Source organism: Aquarana catesbeiana, linkage group LG01 (genome assembly GCF_042186555.1).
Source record: "Aquarana catesbeiana isolate 2022-GZ linkage group LG01, ASM4218655v1, whole genome shotgun sequence".
NCBI classification, from domain to species: Eukaryota; Metazoa; Chordata; class Amphibia; order Anura; family Ranidae; genus Aquarana; species Aquarana catesbeiana.
Window position 1 is genome coordinate 589,028,592 of NC_133324.1, and position 26,911 is coordinate 589,055,502.

General features: G+C 40.6%; 1 protein-coding gene across 4 annotated transcripts in view; it reads left to right on the top strand.

Moving 5' to 3' along the window:
- The window catches only part of SLC20A2 (solute carrier family 20 member 2), a 182,110-nt gene that overhangs the window by 96,029 nt on the left and 59,170 nt on the right, over positions 1-26,911 (top strand). The window lies entirely within an intron of this gene.

Below are 26,911 nucleotides of genomic sequence, written 5' to 3' on the forward strand. Positions count from 1 at the left end.
TCAATTACACTGCTGAAGCTGGGCAATAACCTTTGTTCGGTGTGTATTAGACGTCTGTAGAGAAGCCAGGGCTACAGATAAACAGGTACAAGTTGTTATGTAGGAGGATTTGTTTCATCTCGTTGAGTGAGTAATATGCAATGATTTACAACCACTTTTAAGAAACAAAGCTAAAGAAGTGTCAACAGCTCTATTGTATGAGGGAACTGACAGAATCAAGCAGAGGCATGAATCTTCTTGTCCTCTGGATTAGTTTGGTGGATTAAACATCACACCTCCCTTACATATACATGGTCCTATTCACTAAATAGGGCAGTGTTTATACTGCTTGCAGATTTGAGAATGCAGCATATACTGTATGCCAAGCCTATGAAGACTCCAGCCATAGTGAAAAATGGCCAGTCTGCCTGATATCCATCTTTGCCTTTTGAATATAAGCTGGTATATGCCATTGTTTTTTGTATTCTGATTTTGTCCTTTGGGTTTGCAGAATGCAGATATGACAAATGTACTAGACTCGTATACCTGGAAGTGTACAAAATCATTTAAACCTAATGGAGGTGTGGTATTTACATGTTGTAATACACGTTAATGTGGTTCTAAAGGCAACACATTTTTTTCACCTTCATGCATCCCCTGCATTAATACCTTGACGCCGAACGTACACAAATATGCAGCCTCAATGGACTGGGCTTTTTTCCATGGGGCTGCATATTTGCATGTCTTATTTTGTGCTGCACAGACTTGGGGTCTCAACAAGGGCCCTATGCAAACTGTCACTGTAAAGCCTGCCCCGTGTGTTTTTGTTTGTGGTTTTTTTTTTTTTGTTTTTTCCCTGAATGAAAGAGAGAAAAACCGTATCCTTCTCCTTGCAGAACGGTAAAAAATAGTGTGAAAAATAAAATCTTGATAAAATACCTAGATCAAGGTCTGATCTAGGTCAGTGCCAGGGTCAGTTTTTTTATTTATTTTTTTTATGTTATTTGTTTTATTTGTATCAGTGTGTTGTAGGTAGAATTAACAAAAAACAAAAAGCAGACTATTGTTTCTGGGCTGTACTGCAGGTGCAGCCAGCTAACGCATGCATATGTGGCATCGCTGTGGTTGTCAGGAGCAGAAGAATTTTATTTTGGGTTGTTCTTTGGTGGAAGGTTATGGTAGTAGCAAGAAATGTACAGCCTTTTTTTTTTTAAAGGGATAATAAAACGGGAAGTATCCATTACCATTTACCACCAAATGAAAGCCCAATTTGTCCTGAAAAAAAAAAAAAAAAGGCGGTATAATCCACCTGGATGCACAAACTAGTTGTGATATGTACGGTTTTGCTAACCCATATCAAAGTTGCAAAATTGTGCTTGGGCATTAACATTTGTTTTATCCTTAGGCACGAAGGGTTTAAGGTAAAAAAATGTCCCTGTAATTTTATCACCCACCTCCCTATATACCTACCTAAGCACCATCTTGATCTGGTGCTGGTCTGCGTTCCTCTCCTCACAGAACACAGAGGAAGCATTGGCTGCTGTGTCTGTGGATGCATGCAGCCCAGCTTGGGAGCAAGCCTGCTGGTGTGTCCCCATTGCAAGCAGCTTGCTATGGGGGGGGGGGGGGGGGGGACACGCAGAAGGGGGAAGAACTGGGAGCGCTGCCTGGGGACCTCAGAATAAGAGGTTTCAGGCTGCTCTTTGCAATACCATTGCGCAGAGCAGGGAAGTATAACGTATATGTGTGTGTATATATATATATATATATATATATATATATATATATATATATATATATATATATATATATATATATATATATATATATATATATATATATATATATTATTTTCTCTATCTTCTTCCTTCTTCTTTTTTTTTTTTTAAGCCTTTACAACAATTTTGAAGGGCGCAGAAATTAAATATCTAATGTTCCCAGCAAGATTGGTAGTCTTTATATGTCTATGACCTTCTCTATGCCAAGTTGTCTTTGTCTTAGGCCTGGTTCACATTAGTGCAATTTCAGATGTGAGTTGTACAGAATCGCATGACAAGGGAAATCGCATTATTTTTCATTGGGTTCCTTCACATCAATGCAACTCCATGAGTTGCAATTTTGGAAAAGGTTCTTGTGCTACTTTGGTGCATTTGCACTGATAATCCTGTGAAAATCGCATCACATTGCAATAGTGTGATTGAACTTGATACTAAATCCAATGTACCTGGTATTTACACGCCGTTTTATGTGTCTTTCTGAAAAATCAATAAAATAAGATTAAATACAATGAGATGTTTGAAAATCTGCAAGGGCTGTAGTCCTTATATAATGTTTTGTACAGTGTATGGTTGGCTTTAGAGCTGCTCCTTCACTAATGCAACAAAGGATGTAGCTCAAAAACATTCCGTCAAGTTTAGATAAATGCATCATGTGCTAACTTGCTTACCTGCTAGCATGTATAGAATTGTAATGAAGATGAGTAACAGTGTGGCGTAACAGCACAGCTTATTTAAGTAGATCTGCTTCTGAAAGTGCCCATATGACCTTTCATTTAGGGTTTGGGATTTATTGTGTAAATATATATGTGAAGCGCTGTGTAAATTGACAGCGCTATAAGTTCCTGTAATCAATATAAATAAAATAAAAACACTTGTGCATCGTGCCATGCCTGTAAAAATGAATAGTCAAACAAAATATCCTGTTCTCAAAAGTGGTGCGATGGCAATGGAAATAGCCTAGAATTTTTATGGCTTCTGGTAGATGCACAAGCCTTGCTGCCCTCCAAGGGTCAGGGGACACCCAATGGAAACGCTGGAAAAGAGGGTGCACCAACCTTGCCCATTACTCAAGTGGTGTTTGTTGAAATCAAAAACAAAACCTACTCCCAAAAAGTGGATAATAAAAGCATATCCAAAGCAAGTCCACAATGGACACAGAGCAACCAGGCCTTCAGGACCATGTCCAGCACACTGGAGAACCGTCCAAGTGGTTGACGTGTTTCGAGGGGGGGGGATCCCCTCTTCCTCAGAGCCCCCGCCTGAATTTGAAGAAGAGGGGCTCACCCCTCAAAATGCATCATCTGGAAGGTTCTCTGGCATGCTGCACACGGTCTAGGAGGCCTGGTTGCTCTGTGTCCATTGTGGACTTTGGTATGCTTTTATTATCCACTTGTTTGTAAGTAGGTTTCCTTTTTTTTTTTTTTTTTTTTTTTTCTTTCAATAAGCACCACTTGGCTAATGCAAGGTTGGTGTGCCCTCTTTTCGTTTTATGGTATAGGGCACGGAGGTAATTGCCCTATGTTGAACTAAGCCTTAAAGTGGATGTAAGCCCAATTCATGAAATTTGAGCTGAGCACATATATCTGCAGTGTTTTTTGTTTTGTTTTTTTCCTCATCTCTCTTCAAAGCCCCAAGTGCTTTCTCCTGCTTTGTTCTTCTGTTAGCATGATAGCTTCTGACAAGTTCTCTGTCAACTGTGATAAAATCAGCCTGAGTTTTGTGTCAGGGTGGGTGCTATAAATAGATTAGCAGAGCACTGGTCCATTCACAGCACAGCTCTGCAAGTCTCTGCCTATGGAGTAGGGGTGTGTGCCCTTCCTCTAATCAGCTGTCTGTGTATTGCAAGAATCCACACCCACAGGTGAATCAGAGAAAATTCTAACACGATGTGCACTTTCTAAACAGTATATAAAGCTGAAGACAGCAGATACACATGTAAAACTTATGTCACATCCTGTGACAAGGAAGTACGGGGAGGATGTGCAGGGGCAAACCCTGCGCATCTGTGTCTACGAACATAGGCAGCGTGGCTCGGGATCGAGCCAGCAGGTGTGCCAACATGGGAAGTGGCTTTTTATGGTGGGAAAAACAAAAAGAGGTTCCTCGTAAGTGTGTTTAACCACTTCAATACAGGGCACTTAGACACCCTCCTGCCCAGACCAATTTTCAGCTTTCAGTGCTGTCGCAGTTTGAATGACAATTTAGCGGTCATGCTACACTGTACCCACACTAAATTTTTATAATTTTGTTCCCACAAATAGAGCTTTCTTTTGGTAGTATTCGATCACCTCTGCAGTTTTTTTATTTTTTGCTAAACAAATAAAGACTGAAAATTTTGAAAAAAATAAAAGTTTTGCTTTTGTTTCTGTTAGAGAAAAACTTATTTACATTTTTTTTTTTTTCACTGATGGACACTGATACGGTGGCACCGATGAGGTGGCACTGGAAACGGCACTGATGGGTGGCACTGATATGCAGCACTGATGGGCATTGATAGGCGGCACTCATGGGTGGCACTGGTGGGCACTGAAAGGCGTCACTGATGGGCACTGAAAGGCGTCACTGATAGGGGGCACTGAAAGGCGTCACTGATAGGGGGCACTGATAGGCATCCCTGGTATGCGGCACTGATAGGCATCCCTGGTGGCACTGGCAGTGGTAGGCATTGGAGTGGGCACTGATTGGCAGCTGCCTGGGCACATATTGGTATTTCCCTGGGGGTCTAGGGGGCATATCTAGTGGTCCAGTGTGGTGGCCATCCTGGTGGTCCTGGGTAGGATCCGAGGGGGGGGATGTGCTGATAAACAATCAGCACAGACCCCCCCCCCCCCTGTCAGGAGAGCAGCCGATCGGTTCTCCTCTACTCACGTCTGTCAGACGCGAGTGAGGAAAGGCCGATCACCGGCTCGTCCTATTTACATCGTGATCAGCCATGATTGGACATGGCTGATCACGTGGTAAAGAGTCTCCGTCAGACTCTTTACCTAGATCGGTGTTGCAGGGTGTCAGACTGACACCCCACAACAACGATCGCCGCGATGCGCGCCCCGGGGGCGCACAGCGGCTCGATATCCTGATCGCGTCATATGACGTCAGGAATATCAAACCACTTTGCCGCCGTCATTTTGTAATAGGGCGGGCGGCAAGTGGTTAATGCTGCACTTAGAAGTTGATGGATAAAAAGAGCTTGTCATGAGTATGGTAAGAAAGGTGGTCTTGCATCAGGGTAGTCCCACTGCATATCCAAGAGTCCAAGGGGTGGTTCAGTTGGCAGCAGAGGGAAGCCTGCAGCTCTGGAAACGTCAATGGAGTAGCCACCCTCTCCCATGTGTCCTGCTAACAGCCTTTCCCTAGACTATAAGAAGCTAGGACTTCTAGCCTCTAGTTATTGGCATGAAGGAAGGAACCAATTAGTTGTTCTGAAACAGTTCCCATTTTGATCACCTCACTTCTGGTTTGCGGTCCACGCTGGTTGCTGGCCTCCTCCCGCTGACGTAATCTCCGGGACTTGCTGACAAGCTCTTTTTATCCATCTTGTAAGTGTTTTTAATGCTGCACTTAGAGGTGCCTCTTTTTTTTTGTTTTTCTTGTTTACTAGAGACTGCTTTCCTCTTTTGTGCTGCCAAAAGTGTATGAAGAGTCCACGCTGTTTGAACTGGTTTCACCTTTCATCATAGACAATTATCTGCCTAGTCGTGCTATTCAGAGTGCCCTACTCTCTCCCTCTTCTCCCTGTCCCCCCTCTTCTCCCTCTCTCCCCCAAGAAGAGGAGAAGCCAGGAACGCTGACTGAGTATCCCAGAAGAGGAGGATCAGGGCTGTTCTGTGCAAAACACTGCACAGAACAGGTACAGTGCCTTGAAAAAGTATTCATACCCTTTGCAAATTTCCTTATTTGCCTTCAGAAGTCACCTACTTAGTAAATGGAGTCCACCTGTGTGTAATTTAATCTCAGTATGACTACAGCTGTTCTATGAGGTCCTCAGAGGTTTGTTGAAGTTCTTGAACGAACAGAATCATGTAGGCCAAGGAACACACCAGACAGGTCAGGGATAACGTGGAGAAGTTTAAAGGGGGGTTAGGGTATAAAAAAAATATCCCAAGCTTTGAACATCTCAGAGCACTGTTCAATTTATCATCCGAAAATGGAAAAAAAGAGTATGGCACAGCTGCAAACCTACCAAGACATGACCTTCCACCTAAACTGACAGGCAGGGCAAGGAGAACATTACTCGGAGAAGCAGCCAAGAGGCCCATGGTAACTCTGAAGGAACTGCAAAGATCCACAGCTCAGGTGGGAGAATCTGTTCACAGGACAACTATTAGTCGTGTTCTCCACAAATCTGGCCTTTATGGAAGAGTGGCAAGAAGAAAGCCATTGTTTTAAGAAAGCTATAAGACGTCCTGTTTGCAGTTTGTGTGAAGCCATGTGGGGGACACAGCAAACATGTGGAAAAAGGTGCTCTGGTCAGATGAGACCAAAATTTAACTTTTTGGCCTAAAAGCAAAACTCTGTGGCAGAAACTAATGCTGCACATCACCCTGAACACACCATCCCCACTGTGAAACGTGGTGGCAGCATCATGTTATGGGGATGGTTTTCTTCAGCAGGGACAGGTAAGCTGGTCAGAGTTGATGGGAAGATGGATGGAGCCAAATACAGGACAATCTTAGAAGAAAACCTGTTAGTCTGCAAAAGCCTTGAGACTGGGGCGGAGGTTCACCTTCCAGCAGCACAACGACCCTAAACATACAGTCAGAGCTACAATGGAATGGTTTAGATCCAAGCATATTCATGTGTTAGAATGGCCCAGTCAATGTCCAGACCTAAATCCAATTGACAATCTGTGGTAAGACTTGAAAATTGCTGTTTAGACGCTCCCCGTCCAATCTGACAGAGCTTGAGCTATTTTGCCAAGAAAAATGGGCAAAAATAGCACTCTGGATGTGCAAAGCTGGTAGAGACATCCCCAAAAAGACTCGCAGCTGTAATTGCAGAGAAAGGTGGTTCTACAAAGTATTGACTCAGGGGGAGCTGAATACAAATGCATGCCACACTTCACATATTTATTGGTAAAACTGTTAAACCATTTAGGCCCCTTTCACACTTGTACGACTTGGGACTGCAAAGTTGCATAACAAGTCTTTCCCCATGATTTCCAATGACAACCATTCATATTAGTACAACTTCAAAGTAGTACCTGCACTACTTTGGTCCGACTTTGATGCAAGTTCAGGTTCATAGACCTCAAGTCTCCCTGAAATCGCTGTAAAATTGTGGCAAAATTGCGTGACTTTGAAGTCGCAGTAGTGTGACAGGGGCCATATTGTTTTCCTTCCACTTCACAATTATGTGCCACTTTGTGTTGGTCTATCACATTAAAATCCCAATAAAATAAATTTGTTTTAGGTTGTAACATGACAATGTGGAAAATTTTCAAAGGGTATGAATAGTTCAAGGCACTAAGTGTGACGTTTGTAAAAGGGTTTTTTTTTTTTTTTTTTGGACCACTGGGCACTTAACCACTTGCTGCCCGCCCACCGTCATATGACAGCGGGACGGTGCAGCTGTTATCCTGGGCCACCGTCATATGACGTGACGGCCTTCCAGGCCCCCCAGGAGGCGCGCGCCCGCCGCGTCACCCGAGTCCCGGTGTGCGTGCTCGGCAGCTGTGATGTCCGCCGGGCACCCGCAATTGCCCAGTAACTGAACAGGACTGTGGATCTGTGGGTGTAAACCCACAGATCCACATCCTGTCAGAGGAGAGGAGACCGATGGTGTGTTTCTTGTACAGAGGAACACCGATCGGTCTCCTCCCCTTATGAGTCCCCTCCCCCCACAGTTAGAATCACTCCTTAGCAACATAATTAAACCCTACAGCGCCCCCTCCTGGTTAACCCCTTCGTTGCCAGTCACATTTATACAGTAATCAATGCATTTTTATAGCATGGATCGCTGTATAAATGTGAATGGTCCCAAAAATGTGTCCGCAGCAATATCGCAGTCACGATAAAAATCGCAGGTCGCCGCCATTAGTAGTAAAAAAAAATTAAAATGCTATAAATCTATCCCCTTTTTTTTGTAGACGCTATAACTTTTGCGCAAACCAATAAATATAAGCTTATTGCGATTTATATTTTTTACCAAAAATATGTAGAAGAATACGTATCGGCCTAAACTGAGGAAAAAAAATTGTTTAAAAAAAAAAAAATTAAAAATTTGGATATTTATTATAGCAAAAAGTAAAACATATTGTGTGGGGTTTTTTTTTTTTTTTTTTTTTCCCCAAACTTGTCACTCTTGTTTTGTTTATAGCGCAAGAGATAAAAACCGCAGGGGTGATCAAATACCACCAAAAGAAAGCTCTATTAGTGGGGGAAAAAATGATAAAAATTTCATTTGGGTAGTGTTGCATGACTGTGCAATTGTTATTCAAAGTGCGACAGCGCTGAAAGCTGAAAATTGGCTTGGGCAGGAAGGGGGTGAAAATGCCCTGTATGGAAGTGGTTAAACCCTCTTAATAACCAGACAAATTTTCAGCTTTTGGTGCTCACATTTTGAATGACAATTACTCAGTCATGCAACACTGTACCTATATGAAATTTTTGTCCTTTTTTCACACAAATAGAGCTTTCTTTTGGTGGTATTTAATCATCGCAGGTTTTTTTATTTTTTGCGCTATAAGAGACTGAAAATTCAGTAAAAAAAAAATTTTCTTTGTTTCGGTTATAAAATTTAGCAAATATAGTCATATTTTTCTTCATAAATTTTGGTGAAAATTTATACGGCTACATATCTTTGGTAAAAAATAAGTACAAATTGGTGTATATTATTTGGTCTTTGTGAAAGTTAGAGTCCAAAAGCTATGGTGCCAATATCTGAAAATTGATCACACCTGAATTACTGACGGCCTATCTAATTTCTTGAGACCCTAGCATGCCAGAAAAGTACAAATACCCCCCAAATTACCCCCTTTTGGAAAGAAGACATTCCAAGGTATTTACAAAGATGCATGATGAGTTTTTTAAAATTGTCATTTTTTTCCCACAATTCTTTGCAAAATCAAGATTTATTTATTTTTTCTTTTTGAGGGAAAAAAAAAAAAATTGTCATATTAGCAGGTTATTTCTCACACACCGCATATGCATACCACAAATTACACCCCAAAATAGATTCTCCTTCTTCTCCTGAGTATGGCGATACCACATGTGTGAGACTTTTACACAGCGTGGCCATATACAGAGGCCCAACATGCAGGGAGCACCTTCAGGTGTTCTGGAGCACTCAGGCCAATTCTGACATTTCTCTCCTACATGTAAAAATCATCATTTGCTAGAAAATTACCTAGAACCCCAAAACCTGTTTTTTTTTTTTTTTTTTTTTTTTTTTTTTTTTTTTTTTTTTTTTTGCTGCGCAAATACCGTGCGAGATAAAAAGTTGCAATGACCGCCATTGTATTCTCTAGGGTCTTTGCTTAAAAAAAAAAAAAAAAAAAAGACCCTAGAGAATACAATGGCGGTCATTGCAACTTTTTATCTCGCACGGTATTTGCGCAGCAAAAAAAAAAAAAAAAAAAGTTTTGTGCTTTAAAAAAAAGCAGTAAAGTTGGCCCAATGTTTTTTCATAATGTGAAAGATGAAGTTATGCCGAGTAAATAGATACCTAACATGTCACCCTTTAAAATTGCACACACTCGTGGAATGGCGCCAAACTTCGCTACTTAAAAATCCCCAGAGGCGACGCTTTAAAATTTTTTTACTGGTTACATGTTTTGAGTTACAGAGGAGATCTAGGGCTAAAATTATTGTTCTCGCTCTACCGATCGCAGCGATACCTCACATGTGTGGTTTGAACAGTTTTCATATTTTTTTTTATTTATTTATTTTTTTTTTTATTCGTTTTACTTTATTTTAGTTAGCACTTTTTTCCCAAAAAATTATTTTTTGATCACTTTTATTCCTATTGCAAGGAATGTAAACATCCCTTGTAATAGGAATATGACATGACAGATCCTCTTTACAGTGAGATATAGGGTCAATAAGACAAAAAAAAAAAAAAGATCCTGTCCTGGCTTCGACCGTAGCGGTGAGTCGGTAGAAGCACCGGAGGGTGGTGGTGGTGGTGGTGGTGGTGGGGGGGGGGGGAGACGATCAAGCAGTGGAACAGCCGCTATGATCATTCCTCAGGTGTAGGGAATCGCTGGCTGAAAAAGTTGATGTCTAAATGATACCTGTAGCTGCACACATCATTCAGATATCCCCGCATAAAGTCAAGGATGTCATGACGGCGGGCGGGAAGTGGTTAAAACACTTGTGTTTAAAAAAAAAAAAAAAAGTTGTCCATTTTATACAATATTTCTAACACACAACATGTACATACCAAAAATGACACCCCACAATAAATTCTCCTATTACTCCTGAGTACAGCGATACCACATGTGTGAGACTTCCACAGCCTGGCCACATATAGAGGCTGAGCATGACCGAGCGTGGCACAGGGTATGGCTGAGGATGGATGGATGGCTGGATGTGACTGCACATGTCAGAGCAGCGCTGTGGGCACTACACATCCAGCCCACAGCGCTGCTGCCATCCGATCCCTCCCCCTCTGTACCGATCGGTACAGAGAGGGGAGAGAGGAACCGGTGTCATGACATGACGCCGGTTTGTTTACATGTGATTGCTCCGTCAATTGATGATCGCATGGTAAACGGCCGCGATCAGCGGTCCTCTGTACCCGGCGGTCACGGAGATTCTCGGGTGCGCTCGAGAGCGGAATTCTGGGAGGACATCACTGTACGCCCTCCCAGAGTTAAGAAACCGCCCTGTAGCCATCATTCGGCTATGGGCCAGTTGTTAAGTGGTTAAACTATCACTTCAACATAAGATTCAGTTGTGTTTTCAAGGGTACAAATTTGGTACAACTCACAAGCGTGGAATTGCTAACATTTTGAAAATCATTGCATTTTTTTTTTTTTGTTTGTTTTAAATCTAAAGTTATACTGAAATCTGCATGACTTTTCCTTGATTCTGGTGTATTAAACTCAAGCAATTTATAGCATTTGTAATTTTTGATGCTTTTCTGCATTTATTGTAAACAACCACTGACTTTAGGAAATAACCCAGGTTTAAGTTATTTCAATGTGTTTTAACTTGTTAAAATCCCTCTTTGTAGCAAGTTGAAAACTAGTCAATGTGGAAAATTCTGCTGGGGAAAACAAATAGTAATATGTGGGAGTTTTGGCTGACAGTTTTCTGTAGACATGCAGCGAAGTTGTATGAGCAGTGAGCTGAAAGGCATGCCTGGAGGGATAAATGTTTAATAGTATGTCTGGGTATTCTATTATCAGAAACAAATTATTCAGTTTGTTATGACTGTTCCTTATGATATCCGCTAATTGTCTGTGTAATCATTGCTTCTGAACCTTAAAATGGAGTGTTCATCTTTCCATCTATTAAATCTTCAGCCCTTGTTGTTTTAACTTTGGATAGTATTTTTTTTTTTTTTTTTTTTTCTGCCAGTAAAATACCTTTTATACAGCCCACTTCCTGTTTCTCGTCTGGTTAAAAAGTCTAGGCTTATGACGACATGCACAGCTTTCTCTCACTGTTGTGAGTTTGCGGGGGGGGGGGGGGGGGTGTTGAGTCATAAGAGGGCCAATGAAAGCTGCGGAGCTTGGAGGTGTGTGTCTGTGTAAATCCAGGGGAACAGGCAGCAGCTTCAGCTGCCCACAGTTAAAATGGCTGCAGCCAGACTTAGACTGGCCACACTAATGTAAAACCAATTTCTTCATCAGCTTAGGCCAATATGTATTTTCTACATATTTTTGGTCAAAAATTACAATAAGCGTAAACTTGGTTTGCGCAAAAGTTATAGCGTCTGCAAAATAGGAAATAGATTTAATGGGATTTTTTAAATCTATATAAATTGTATTTATTTATTTTTTTGACCATTGACCTTTCTACAGCGATCAGAGCTAAAAATAGCCACTGATTACTGTATAAATGTCACTGGCAGAGACCCTAGGGAAGTGGTCAAGTGTTCCCTAGTTTCTAACTGTGTGGGCAGGGTACTGACTGGGAATAGAGAAAACAGCAGATCTCTCTAATTCCCTGACAGAACAGATGTAAACAGATCCCCGCTCTCTCTCTCAGGAGTGATCGCGGGTTGCCGGTGGACATCGCGGCCACGTGCATCAGCTCCCACAGCACGCAGCGGGCACGCGCCTATGCCCCTTAAACGGCCACCATACAGCTACGGCGATTCACTCGGGAGCCAACCTGCCGCTGTTCAGTAATGATGGTTGGTCATTTCTTTGTTTCACAATAGTGTCCAAACAAGAAGGCACATTTTATTTACAGCAATGAAATTTTTCCTTTTTTGATTAAATTTGAATGGCACTAGTAATGAGCAGTACTAAACCCAAAAGCAAACCTTTTTTGTTATATTGCAACTTACCAATTCTTAGATGTGATGGCTGCAATCATTTTTTTTCTTTTTTTAGTTTTTCTCTTTACCTCTGATCCAGCCAATAAATCAGTTTTTCAAAAGATGCCCTTTTCCAGATGTATCATTTTACAGGAATGGGACTAACCATTCAACGCTGGCAGGGGTGCTTACATTGATCAGCTTTCATTTATCTAAAACCTTTTATCCCAAAAAGATTTAAAAAAAAAAGTTTAACTGATTATAGTGTTATCTGCAGTCTTTCATTTTATTAGTGTATTTAAATCTGCTAGTGCGTCTAACACTCCCTTCCCACCAGAATGACATGCTGTCTAATCTGCCTCCTGTGCTCATTCACCCAATGTGTAGGCACCCTTATACAGGAGGTGTTACTGACCAGATCATCAGTGAAAACTGGGGGGAAAAAAGCCTAAAGAAAACGAATGCAGCCACCACATCTAATAATTGGTAAGCTGTAGAGCTGCATGATTAATCGTCAAGGATTTTTATCGCTATTTATTTATTTTTTGCGATAACAATTCTTGACGATTATTTGTGCAGCTCTACAGCTTAGCAATTATTAGATGTGGTGGCTGCATTTTTTTTTTTTCCCGTTGCGATCTTGACTAGTGTTTCACGATTCTTGCTATGCAAAGAATTCTCTCTGCTCCTCTGAAGCCACAGCCAAGAAAGGAAGAAAAAAAACTGAGCAGTCTGACAAGAATTACAACATTCTTTAGCAGTGGAACTTAAGTATAAACATTGTAACAATTTGTCAAAGGAATAGACTTTGTGTGTAAGTGAGGAAAGTTTAACCACTTAAACACTAAACCTTTTTCTGACATTTGTTGGTTTCACGTTAAAATCCATTTTGTTTTTGCTAGAAAATTACTAATTGCTAGAAAATTAGAATATATATATATATATATATATATATATATATATATATATATATATATATATATATATATATATATATATATATATATATATATATATATATATTACACTTTTTTTTTTTTTTTGTAGAGACCCTAGGGAATGAAATGGTGGTTGTTGCAATATTTTATGTCACACTGTTTGTAGTCCTTCAAATGCAATTTCTTTGATGAATTAAAAAAAAAAACAGTAAAGTTAGGTTAGCCCAATTTTTTTGTATAATGTGAAAGATTTTACGTTGTGAGAATCGTGATCCTTTTTATTCTAAGCAAAAAAAATCGTGATTCCCATTTTGGCCACAATCGTGCAGCTCTAGTAAGCTGCAATATGGTACATTTTTGGTTTTAGGTTTTATACTACCTTTTTAGGCTTTGCTTTTAGGGCCGAAACAACTAATCGATTATGAAAATAGTAATCGATGAATCGGCCAGTAACATAATGGGGTTAAAGCTAAAATTAGCCCTATATAGTACAAAAATAGCAAACAATCTCTACTGTAAATATTACTTTCACTGTTGCACAGTAAAAAACGAAGGGCTAATTTTTTTTTTTTTTTTAACTGCATTATGTTACTAAATGTCTTAGGCCTGGTTCCCACCCATGTGTTTTTTGGTGCTTTTTGCAGAAATGCACTACAGTTCATTTAGCGTTCACATCTATACTTTTTTCAGCTGCTGTGTATTTGGAAAGGGTCAAGGACCTTTTTCAATGCAAAACGGTGCTTTTTTTTTGGTTCAATATATGTCAATGGAGAAGCTGCAGAAAAGCATGTAATATTACAGTTCTGTTTGAAAATCTGCTAAACAGTCTAGAATTTTTTTTTTCTTTAAATAAACAAATTTGATCTGAGTCTGATGACATTTACTAGATTCAACCTCTAATAGTATATAGAATATATCTCTTCTGTCATTCTCAGAGAGGATTAAAGATTTTACTCCCTAATCATATAGTTGGCTATTTATATTTACCCCTGCGTATAAAGATATTTAGGAATAAATTGCCTTTTTTTAAACTTTACATATTAACTACATTATACACCACACTTTTTAAGGTTACTAACCAACTAATCGATTATGAAAATAATCGTTAGTTGCAACCCTATTTGCTTTAGTCAATCCTCTTCTAGCTGCTTTTTTTTTTTTTTTTTTTTTTTTTCCCTCTGGAGAAGCTGCTGTAGGATATATTGTAATCGATGTGTAGTAGGTATTGCCCAGAATGGCAAATAAATAGGCTTCAGAGACTTGAAATGGGAGAAGTAAAGTTTGGGGCCCTAATGAAATCAAAGGATGTTGGGATTATAGGAAGAGAATCTATAAGGAAACTGTCAGGAATTAGAAAAGGAGCCGGAAGGTGAGCAGAGGGTGCTGAAAGGAGGCCCATTAAGCTTTCATTCGCAAGTTGGAATAGGCTAATTGAGTGAAGTGTGGGATACCCAGTTCAAGTAGATTAGGACAGGATGTTCCCAGTACAATGTTCTTGGCAAAAAGATTAACATTTTTGGCAGCAGTGTGGCCCTGTACTCTTTTTGTGCCTAGGTCGCTGGTGCCCAACCTGCACTGCTCGGACCCCAGGTACATAATGACACAAAGTTGAAATATTCTGTAGTTCCACTAGGTTTTAGTAGTTAGTGTTTCTAAAGTTATAACATTTTACCTTAATGCGTTCCCTACATTAAGGTAAACATTTTACTAGTTGTTGGAACCCCATTGTTCCTAAAACACTTGTCGGAGTCCACTCTCGATCCAGCGCCATACCCAGCTGCAGCTCTTCTTTTCCGTCTTCTTGGTCTCACAGAAGACTTGTACAGGAACCATTGATGGAAGAGAAGAGCAGCAGCCAGTCAAATCCTGTGAGGAGGGAGCCAAGGGCATGGCTGAGTCACACTGCACACAGCCAGGCTTGGGAGTGGGCCTGCACATGTGCGCTCCATAGCACATTACTTGTTATGGGGGCACATGCAAGAGAGGAAGAGCAGACCTTGCTGGCCAGGGACTACAGTAGAAGAGGTTTAGGGCCAATCTGTGACTAAAAAAAAAAAAGCGGCTTTGCAACCACTTTAAATGTTGTTGTGTTTTTTTTTTTTTTTTTTTTTTTTTTTGCTACCCATCCCTTTTTCTCTTATGTTAGTTTCTTCAGATCTTTTGAGATTTCTCTCCAAGATCCATTACTAAATGTGGCTAGGAATTTTTAAGTGGGTAGTAGGGGTCACAAATTTGAAAGCCTTGACTTTGCAAAGGGGCTGTAATAGCAGTGATGTCTAACAGTCCTTTTGTACAGTCTTGAGTCTGACTGTTTCTTGAAGCATGTCTGCAGTCTCCAACTACAGCCTCAGATTCTCGTTTGCTGTTACATATCTGCAGATCGTGGTGTGTTTTGTGTTTTTGTTTGTGGTGTTTTTTTTTTTTTTTTTTTTTTCTTCTTAGCACAGCCTTCACTGAATATTATGTGTGGTCCATTGGTGATTTTCAGGGGCCCCAGTGATGAAGCTTCTATGAATGAAACACAATCTATGAATAGAGGAGGCAGACCTTTCAATCATTCGCCCATCCTCAATTCATAGATTATTTTTTTCCGTAGAAGCTATAGTACAGCCTTTAGAAATTAAGGCGGTGGGCAGAAAGGGCTGGCATAGTTGAGCACTCTTGATGAGTTCCTGTCACAGCTTCCTTGGTTCTATTAATCCCTACCACACTAGAAGATTACAGCAATGGGGGTGGGGTGGGGTGGGGTGTGGTGGTGTGGTATCAGAGCAGAGACAACAGCAGAGGGGACACATTATTATACCGTTTTTTTTAAATGTGTGTGGTGGCTTCTTTCTTCTTTCTTCCATAGCGGGCCTATACTGGCACTCCTCTCCTACATGTAAAAATCATTTTATTGCTAGAAAATTACTCAGAACTCCCAAACATTATAAAGGATTTTTTAGCAGAGACCCTAGGGAATAAAATGGCAGTCGTTGCAACTTTTTACGTCACTCGTTATATGCACAGCAATTTTTCAAATGCCCCACTCAAAGTCCAGGATGTCCTTGGGCAAAAAGTGGTCAAATAAAATAACATGTCATGCTTATCTGCTCTGTGCAATGGTTTTGCACAGAGAAGCCCCAAACCTCTTATGGGATTCCCTGTGCTTCTTGCTCTTTCTCATGAGTGCTCCATAGAAAGTTGATTTTCTATGGGGACACTTGTGCAGGCTTGCTCCCGAACTGACCTGTTTGCATCTATTGACCCCAAGCATGGCTCAGGCCCTGTCCCCCGCTCCTTTTTGTCACAGAATTTTATTGAAAGCTGGGGAAGCCAATGGCTCCCGCTGCTATCAATTTGTCTCCACTCTCTCCCTTCTGTCCTGTGAGAAGGGAGAGAGTGGAGACAGCTGCTGCACTCATGCACCGTGCTGGATCGAGATCAGGCTCAAGTATAAGGGGAGTGAGAGGGGGATCCTATGTAGAGGTCGACTGATATGGGTTTTTCTCTGGCCGATGCCGATATTTAGAAATCGCGGTGGCCGATGGCCGATATGTGATGCTGATTTTTTTGGGCCGATATATTAGGCCGATTTTTTTTTTTTTTTTTTTTCTTTTTTTCTTCTTTTTTTTTCTTTTTTTTTTTTTCCCCCTTCATCTCATAAAATCTAACAGTTGGACCCCTTTCACACTGGGGCGTTTTTTTAGGCGCTTTTGGGCTAAAAATAGCGCCTGTAAAGTGCCTGTAAAACGGCTCCCCTGCAGTCTGTGTGAAAGCCCGAGTGCTTTCACACTGAGGCGATGCGCTGGCAGGATGTCTTTGGAGTGGTGTATACCGCTCCTCCACCACTCCTGCCCATTGAAATGAATGCGCACCGCTGCCGAAGCGGCTGCAAAGCGTTTCGGCAGCACTTCAGGGGCGCATTTAACCCCTTCCTCGGCCGCTAGCTGGGTTATAAGCGCCCCGCTAGCAGCCAAATAGCGCCGCTAAAATGATAGGAAAAGCGCTGCTAAAACTAACAGCGTTTTACCGTCAACGCCTGCCCGCTCCAGTGTGAAAGCAACCTTAAGTAATAAGTGATACAGAAAATTTTTTACATTTAAACATTTATTGAACAAAACAAACCTCCAATCAGTTCACTTGTATGTAGAATTTAGATTAAAAAAAAAAAAAAATAACTATATCTTAAATATTAAATACACAAAAACAGGTAACCAAAACTTTTGGACGAAAAAAAATGGGCTAACTTTACTACTCATTTTTTTTTTTTTTTTTTAATTAGTGTATTTTATGTTAAAAAATTGCGTTTGAAAGACCGCTGCGCAAATACCGTGTGACATAAAATATTGCAACAACCGCTATTTTATTCCCTAGCGTCTCTGCTAAAAAAAATATATATAATGTTTGGGGGTTCCAAGTGATTTTCTAGCAGAAAATACAGAATTTTTACTTGTAAGCAACACATGTCAAAAAAGATTTAGTCTTTAAATGGTTAAACTGAGAACTTCTACACACAGAGTTCAGTCTATTGATAAAAGAACCCGAAGAGATACAAATGTATCTTCTTATCAGACTTGGCAGGCTGCCCAGAGGAGGAGAGAAGAAATCTTCAGACAACTTGCAATTGACTTCTATGACAGAAGTCATTTGCAAGTCCCGCTGAAGTTATAATCGGCTTTTTTTATCAGCACAATTGGCCGATGCCGATTAAAAAAAAAGCCAAATATCAGCCGATATATCGTCCGGCCGATATATCGGTCGACCTCTAATCCTATGACACAGGTTTATTATCTCAAAAAACCCTGTACAACCACTTTTACCTAAAGGTAAGCCTATAATAAGGCTTGCCTGTAGGCAGTGCTGTGTTTTGGCCTAGGCCCCCCCCCCCCTCTTCCCGAGTCCTGGCTCCCGCGGCCACCTCCCGCACATATGCAGCCCACTGCCTCTAGCTTGCTGTAGCGGCACTTGCAAATATGGGTAACAGTATGATGTGTATGGGCATGCTTGGCCGAGGTGGCGGCGACTCGTACCTCCATAAGTGGCCAGTGACTGGCTGCATGTAAGGTGACTGGCGGAGGTGGAGCCTTATGTTTCGCCTACCCTCCTCCGCACGGCTTTCAGAGATCATAATGAAAAAATTGATATAGCGATTTAATATGAATTATGATATTTCAATAAATATGAATTATGATAAAAATTATATTGCAATAAAGTGATCCATGCTACAAACTCATTAAACAGTCCACATTTAGTAATAGTTCATGTACTGCAAAGTTTGCAGTACATGAATTTTAACTGAATGTGGACTGTTTAATGCAGGGGTCTCAAACTGGCGCCCTCCAGCTTTTGGGAAACTACAAGTCCCACCATGCCTCTACCTGTGGAAGTCATGCTTGTAACTGTTAGCTTTGCAATGCCTCATGGGACTTGTAGTTTTGCAACAGCTGGAGGGCCGACAGTTTGAGACCCCTGGTTTTATAAGTTTGCATTGGTTTCAGCACGCGGCAGTGCGTCCATTAAGAGCACACGGGTGCCGCCCCCTCTCTAGCCACCCCCCATATGAATGATGGATAGATACATGCATAGCACCCCCTATTCAGGCGTCCGGACCCTTTTCGGACACCGGGCGCCTGAATTACAATGTTGAGGGTGTATTTTTGAAGCACCTGATTAGAGCCATAGGCTTCAAAAAAGGTTAACTGCGAGCTCAGAGCATTGCGCTCGCAGTTCACCCAGGTGTGTTAGAACAACAAATTTTTTTATTCGCTGTTCTAACACTGAACCGCCTCTCCATCAATCAGGAATCGCAGGTGTGTTACCCGTCACCTGATAGGCATTCACAGCGCCTGTAATTTCAGCCATTCAGGAGGAGGGGAGGAAACGCATGGAGGCCACAGCTCGCTGCTGTCACCCGCTACCCCACCGAGATAGGGTAAGTGAAAGGGCGGGGGGGGTCACAGTATTAACTTTTGATGGGGCACAGTGGGGGCATTTGATGTTGTGTGTGTTTGTGTGTTTTGTTTTTTTTGTTTTTTTTGTTTTTCTCTAAATTCAAATTTGTTTGCGCCGACCCCCCCCCCCCCCAAAAAAAAAATTTTGAGCTCCAGCTGCCACTGGCATGTGCCAAGTGCTCCATGCATGCTGAAATCAATGCAAACTCATTAAAAAGGAGTTCTGCCCCCCCCCCCCTTTGAAAAAAATTAAGTCAGCAGCTACAAATACTGTAGCTGCTGACTTTTAATATTAGGACATTAATCTGTTCATGGTTCCTGTGATGTTTACACCTCAGCCGATTTTCGGATTGGCTCTCGGGTTTTTCCATTCATGGTAAGGGAAGCCGGCCGGTTCCCTACTGCACATGTGTGAAGCGCGCTGTGCTTTCTGAATGGCCTAGTGGAGGAAGGAGGAGGGGGGCCAAATTTCCAAGGGGTGAAGCAGTCTCCCGGAAGTGGGGAAGGGTACCTGTCAAAAACGAGTACCCTCCCCCCTGAAAGGTGCCAAATTAGCCTAAAGAGGAAGAGGTGTGGTTTACAGATAGGGTGGGTCTTAAACAGGAAGGGGTGTGGTCTTGACAGGAAGGGGGGATCATATTAAAATAAGGGGGTGCATAAGTTTAGTCATGCCTAGGGCAGCACAAAACTACAAAAAAAAAATACACCACTGCCTGTAGGTACCGTGAATATCTCCTAAACTTGCACCGTTTAGGAGATATTCACCATACACGCTTGCGTCGATACCATCGGCACATGCGCACTTTTAGAAACGGACGTTTCTAAAGGGCCTGTGCCGTGACCGGTGGCTCCCACGCTCGTTGCGTGGGAGTGACGTCATCGCGGCTCTGGCCAATCACTGCACCAGAGCCCACGAACCCGGAAATAACTCCGGGAGACATGTCGCCGGTCACAGCGGTGTACAGGGGCTGCTGCAACAGCATTGATCTAAGGTAAGTATTTCATAATGAGCTAGTATGCGATGCATACTAGCTCATTATGCCTTTTGTCTTGCATGATTTTTTTTTTTTTCATGTGGGTTTACAACCACTTTAATGCAGAGAATACATTATGGTAAAAAAATCTTTAGGCTTTAGAACACTTTAATGCTGTCTGTGTACCCACTAGGCAGATTCTCGGTTTGTCCGGGTGACCATTGTCACAGAGGAGAAAACTACATTTTGCGGGCTGTGACTAGAAAGAGGTAACCGGAGTAAATCCAGTGGGGACACCTTTTCTACTGACAACAAAGGAAATTTCCTTCACTTTGTAGAGATTTTTGCTTATTTTCTGTTGAGTCTCTGAGACGGGAATTTAATAGAAAGCTCCCTAACGGGAAGGCAAAAATAAATTGATGGAATTTAACCATTCCCTACTGTATCCAAAATGATAAAAAAAGTTTTGGCTGTACAACATTCATTTCAAACTGCAGTTGTACTTCACAAAACATTGATTTACAGCAAAAATTTCAGTAACTGAGTTGGCCTAATACCCAAATATTTTCTGTGACAAGAGTGTACCATTTGGGGACAGGCATTCCTAGAATTCTTATCTCTCTACTGTTGTAATTGCGTTACTGACTCAAGCCCTGTATAGTCTTTTGGAAACTTTCAACCTTTGCATGTGTATTATTATAATATTATACAGTTTTTATTGTAGTGCTCATGTAGACCTTCTGATCAAATGCAGCTTTTTCTTTGTCAAAAGAAGTTTATTGAGTATACAATGTTATAAAGATACATAAAGTAAGTTTACAAGGATCTATAAAGTAAGCTCATTGTTTTACAGTAGGGTTTATATAGGTAAATATCATGAAATTTCAAATATTAAACATTGGGTTCACGTAAACCTAAATTAAAGATATCTATAATTTCCTTAGTTACTTTTGTAGGTATTTAAATGATTTATACCTACTATACATATTGTTTACAAGTAGAGTGTATATAGGTCAAATAAATTCTAATAATGAGCTTTAATCGTAAGGTGGAGAAAAGGAAAGAGAAAGAAGAAAAAGGGTTGAAAGGTAGAGGTATGGTCCACAAGGTTGTCCCGCACGTCAGTTTATTATTCTTTTTAGTTCTCTTTGAAGCCTTAGAATGGGTGTCTCTGTAAGTCATTTAATCTGTTACCATGGCAACAGGACAGAGTTATTGAAGTTTGACAGGAACTGTTGTTTTATACAAGGATGCCAAAGTTTTTCAAATTTTGGAATTTGATTTTGATCGATGGCTACCATCTTAGCATGGGACATTGTATTATTAATTCTGTGAATTGTTTCTGCTAGTACCAATGTAGGAGATTTCCATGCCTTGGCCACTGTTTGTTTTGCAGCCGTTATTAGTTGGATCATAAGTTTGAATTGAGAGAGTGTTAACCATTCCGGTTTTAGATTAAGTAAAGTTAAATATGGATCTGGTTGTATTATTTTTTTAAATATTTTAGATGCAATCACGAAGACTTCCTTCCAGAAGGTTTGGATTACTGGGCATGTCCACCATATGTGTAAATATGTGCCTATTTCTGGGCATCCTCGAAAACAAAGAGCTGAGGTATTAGGTGAATATTTTGCCACTCTAGCGGGTACAAGGTACCAGCGAGTTAGGACTTTATAATTTGTCTCCAGTGCTAAGATGTTGGGTGAAGATGACTTAGATGTGAGCCATATGTTAGACCAGTCCGTGTCTTCTAAAGTTCGTCCCAGGTCCTCCTCCCACCTCTGAACGTAAGAGGGTCTATTAAGATTTGCTACTCCATATAATTGATTATAAAGTGATGAAATTGTACCTTTAGCAAATGGATCTTTTGTACAGATTGATTCAAAAATGGATAATTGGGATAATGGTGTATCCCCCTTTAGGAATGGTGTATAGAAATTTTTGATTTGGAGATATCTAAATATCTCAGAGTTTGGTAGATCATATTTTTCTCTAAGCGATGGGAATGAAAGGAATGATTTAGATGCTATGAAGTCATTTAGTGTCTGAATGCCTGATGTTGTCCAAGCTTTAAAAGAATTTGGGTAGATCCATGCCGGATAAAAGGCCGGATTTCTGATAAAAGAAAGGAGAGGATTGTGTGGAGATTGTAACTGATATTTGGTTTTTAGTTTATCCCAGAGAGATAAGAAGTGTTTAGTTATGGGATTATGAATTTTAAAGCGGTCTTTAGGATCAAGCCATAATAAATTTGATATTAATAGAGGGTCATTTTCTGAAGCCTCTATAAATACCCATAATGGGATTTCCTGTTTTGCATGGTATTTGGACAGACTGGCCAAATGTGCTGCTCTGTAGTAGTTAGTAAAATTAGGGTATCCCAGGCCTCCTTTATTTTTGGGAAGATGTAGTGTGTGTGTATAGGTATACGTGGTTTAGAAGAGCCCCATATAAACGAAGTTGCTCTTTTTTGTACTATTCTCAAAAAATAGGAAGGAATTGAAATAGGGAGGACTCTGAATAGATAGAGCAATTTGGGTAGAATAGTCATTTTGATTGCATTAATCTTCCCTATCCAGGATAAAGGAAGTTGCGACCATTGTTTTATTAGATTTGTGATCTGTCTTAATACAGGAGGATAATTGGTTGAGAATAAGTCAGAATGAGATGCTGTTAAATGAATTCCAAGATATGGGATTGATTTTTCTGCCCATGTGAATGGGAGTGCAGCCCTAGCCGGGATCAATTCCATGTTTGTGAGTGAAATATTAAGCACTGGGCATTTCTTAGGATTAATCATAAGGCCGGATAGGGCTGCAAATCCATCAAGAGCTGGTATTAAGTTAGGACCAGAGACCTGTGGTGATGATAGAAAAAGTAATATATCGTCTGCAAATATACATAATTTGTGTGTAATACCTCCTACTTCAATGCCAGTTATAGTTTGGTTTGTTCTGATGTATTGGGCCATGGGTTCGAGTATAAGGGCAAATAATAAGGGAGATAATGGGCAACCCTGTCGGGTACCTCTTTCGATATTAAAGGCTTTAGATTTGTATCCAGCATATTTTATATAGGCTTTGGGTTTATTATATAATGCTTTGATCCATGTTAAAAAGTGGGGTCCAAAACCCCATTTTTGTAATGAATATTGCATATATTGCCAGGATACTGTGTCAAATGCCCTCTTAATATCGAGAGATAGAAAACATAAAGGGATTTTCCGTTTTTTAGCAATATGTGCCAATAACACTGCCCTGCGTATATTATCGCCTGCCTGTCTATTTGGCATGAAGCCTACTTGATCTCTATGTATTCATTTTCCTATAATGCTATTGAGGCGTTTTGCTATTATTTTTGCTAATAATTTAATATCGAGGTTTAACAGAGAGAGAGGCCGATAATTCACACAGGAAGTATCATCAGAAAGGGGTTTTGGGATCATACAAACAATTGCCATTAGTGTTTCTTGCCGAAAAGAATGTCCATCTAGAAGTTTGTTAAAAGTTTCAGTGAGAATGGGAGAGAGTATTTCTGAGAATGTTTTATAGTATAAAGCCGAGTAGCCGTCTGGGCCTGGTCTTTTGTTAAGTTTTAGGTCTTTTATGGCGTTAGCAACTTCATCTATAGTTATAGGCTCATCCAAACTGCTTTTTTGATTCTGAGATAACTCAGGTAAGGTTATTTTTGAGAAGAAGGATTCAGCCTCTGTAGGATTAAATTCATTGTTTGTCTTGTATAAAGTTGCGAGATGTGAGTGAAATTTATGGACTATTTTAACTGGATTACAAGTGTAAACATTTTTTGATAATTTCAAACGTATTGGTTTGAAAGATTTGTTAGTTGAATTTAATGCCCGAGCCAAATATGTACCTGGTTTGTTTGTATTCATGTAGAAATTGTGTTTGGAGCGTTTGAGGGATTTATCAACTGACTCAGTGAGAAATAGATCGTATTCCAATCTAGATTTTTCCAGATGAGATTTTGTACTCTGAGATGTATTATCTTGAAATGATATGTAGGCTGCATTAAAATTGAGTTCTAGTTTTTTTGCTAGATTTTTGCGTTCCCGTTTAAATAGTGCCATTTGTCTTTGTATTGTACCACGCAAGACAGGCTTATGAGCTTCCCACAGTGTTATTGGGGAGATGTCTGTTGTATTATTAATTGATATGTATTCCTTTAAAGCTTGTTCAATGGCCATCTGATGTAGTGGGTGTTTGAGCATTATGTCCGGTAAGTACCACGTTGGGTCATGCGCTTTTGGTATGGCTGAGGCTATAGTAGTGTATACTGCATTATGGTCAGACCACGGAATCGGAATTATATCTGATGCAATAATTTCTGGTATCATTCCTATTGTTAGAAAAATATGATCTATTCTGGTGAAGGTTTGATGAGGGTGCGAGAAATAAGTGAATTTCTTTTTCATTGGGTTACTTTCTCTCCACGAATCTACCAGATTGTATTTGGAAAGAAGTTGAGAAAAAGGTAATCTAGAGGTTATTTTGGATGGTGTAAAAGGTGATTTATCTAGAAATGGGAGGAGGACCTGGTTCGAATCCCCACACATTATCACTGTTCCTATTTTGTGTGTATTAATTACTTGTAATATATGTGAGAGGAATGGTGTAGGTTGTTTGTTAGGAGCGTAGTAGGAAATCACCGTGATTGCTGTATCCATTATATAACCCATGAGTATCAGGTATCTACCTTCTGGGTCTTTAATTTCTGATAAGGTGAATGGTGTGGATCGGTGAAATGCAATTAGAGTTCCCCTTTGCTTGGTACAGGCAGAAGCCGTGTAAATTTGTTGATAAAAAGGAGAAATATATTTTGGAGTAGAATCTTTGGTGAAGTGTGTTTCTTGGAGGCATACTATGTGAGCCTTCTTGTTATGGAAAGTACGGAAGGCTTTGGTCCTTTTTTGAGGGACATTTATTCTCTGAACATTCAGGGAAAGTATATTCAGTGGTGCCATGGCAATAGATCAAATAGTTTTGACTTACTTTTTGTTATGCAGAGCTGACTGCGCAGATCAACCTGTGTGGACTGAAGAGATGAATAGATAGAAAAGAAACCAGTGAATTCTGGAGTAAAGAGTAAACAAAAAACATATGAGATTAGATGATACATTGTATAAATTATTTTTTGCAAGTAATCACAATTTACCCATGAAAGAGAATAAATATCTCTCTCAGGGGAATAAGTGCCTTCGTCACACTCCCACATAATATGGTTGGGAGAATGAGGAGGGCTAATGGGGGTACACGGATCTTCCGCTTACAGGAGAGAAGTGCTATGTCAAAAGACATCAAAATGATGTTTCATTAAATGGAGTGCAGAATATAGTTTTTGTTGAAATTACTGTATTTATCGGCTTATAACACGCGCCGGCGTATAACACGCACCCAAGTTAAGGAGGGAATTTTAAGGAAAAAAACTTTTAGGAGTAAAGTTTAAGGAAGAAAAACTTACATTAAAATGCCCATCAATGCAGCGTTATCGGTGTCCATCTGCAGCCTTGTCAGTGCAGCCTTGTCAGTGCAGCTTTGCCCCAGTGCAGAATTGTCAGTGCAGCCTTGCCCCAGTGTCCATTGCAGCCTTGTCAGTGCAGCCTTGTCAGTGCAGCCTTGTCAGTGCAGCTTTGCCCCCGTGCAGCTTTGCCCCCGTGCAGCTTTGCCCCCGTGCAGCTTTGCCCCCGTGCAGCCTTGCCCCAGTGCAGCCTTGCCCCCCCGTGCAGCTTTGTGGGATCGCCGCGATCCCTGCCGTCATACACAGCCCTGTGTAAATTTAAATATGGCGCCGAGACTGCAGGGACTCGGCGGAGCGCTGATACACATAGCCGAGAGTCCTCGGGTTTTCTCGGCGTCGCTTACAGTCCCGCCCAGTTCCGCCCTATGGGCGGGACTGTAAGCGGCGCCGAGAAAACCCGAGGACTCTCAGCTATGTGTAGCTCCGCTCCGCCGAGTCCCTGCAGTCTCGGCGCCATATTTGAATTTCCACATGGCTGTGTATGTCGGCGGCGATCGCGGCAATTGCCGCGATCGCTCCGATCACACACAATTGGGGGGGGGGGGTTCGGCCTATAACACGCACCCACGATTTTCCCCTGATTTTCAGGGGAAAAAAGTGCGTGTTATATGCCGATAAATACGGTATTTATTCCAGGGTGGTTGTATATGGTTAGTCTTGCCCTAGGCTAAATAATTCAGTTAGAAAGGTACTGTTAATAACTTTGGTATTGATGAAGATAGTTTGAATTATTTTGGGATTTTAACCCTTTTAGAGTAAACAATTACATATTTTATTCATATGTAACTGTTTAGATATGTTAACTCATAAAATTGAGGTTGTATTGCTTCAGATTAGAATAAACAAAAACATAATTCTAGGAACTAGTTAGGTAATAATATATTTGTTTTAGGAAAAGAAAGAAAAAGCTTCCATTACTTCTGGATTATTGAACATATTTGTCCTAAAAAGTAATAAATCTATTGTTATTACCTGATATATAACTGAACAAGAATTTCCTTATTTCACTTATATATTCTAAGGCTATATGAATCAGAAGTAATAAGAAATATAACTGGAATGTAACATGATCCCACACAGTGTGTGACTATCAGAATGCAGTTACATTCAGTTATAAATACAGGTTTTTTATAGAGAACCATCTCTTAGTATAATAAATGAAGAGATATCAGGAATTAGGATGTCAGTCCATTGAATCTTCTTGGTCCATGGATGATGTGGCATAACGGCCTCTTTTGTGAGAATGATGATTCCCATTTTGTTCTGAAATTTTCTGGGTGCTGCCTGAAGGTGAAGATGATGCCATTCTTCTGCGTGTGGGAGTGTTGCTGCTTGTGGGTTCTGTC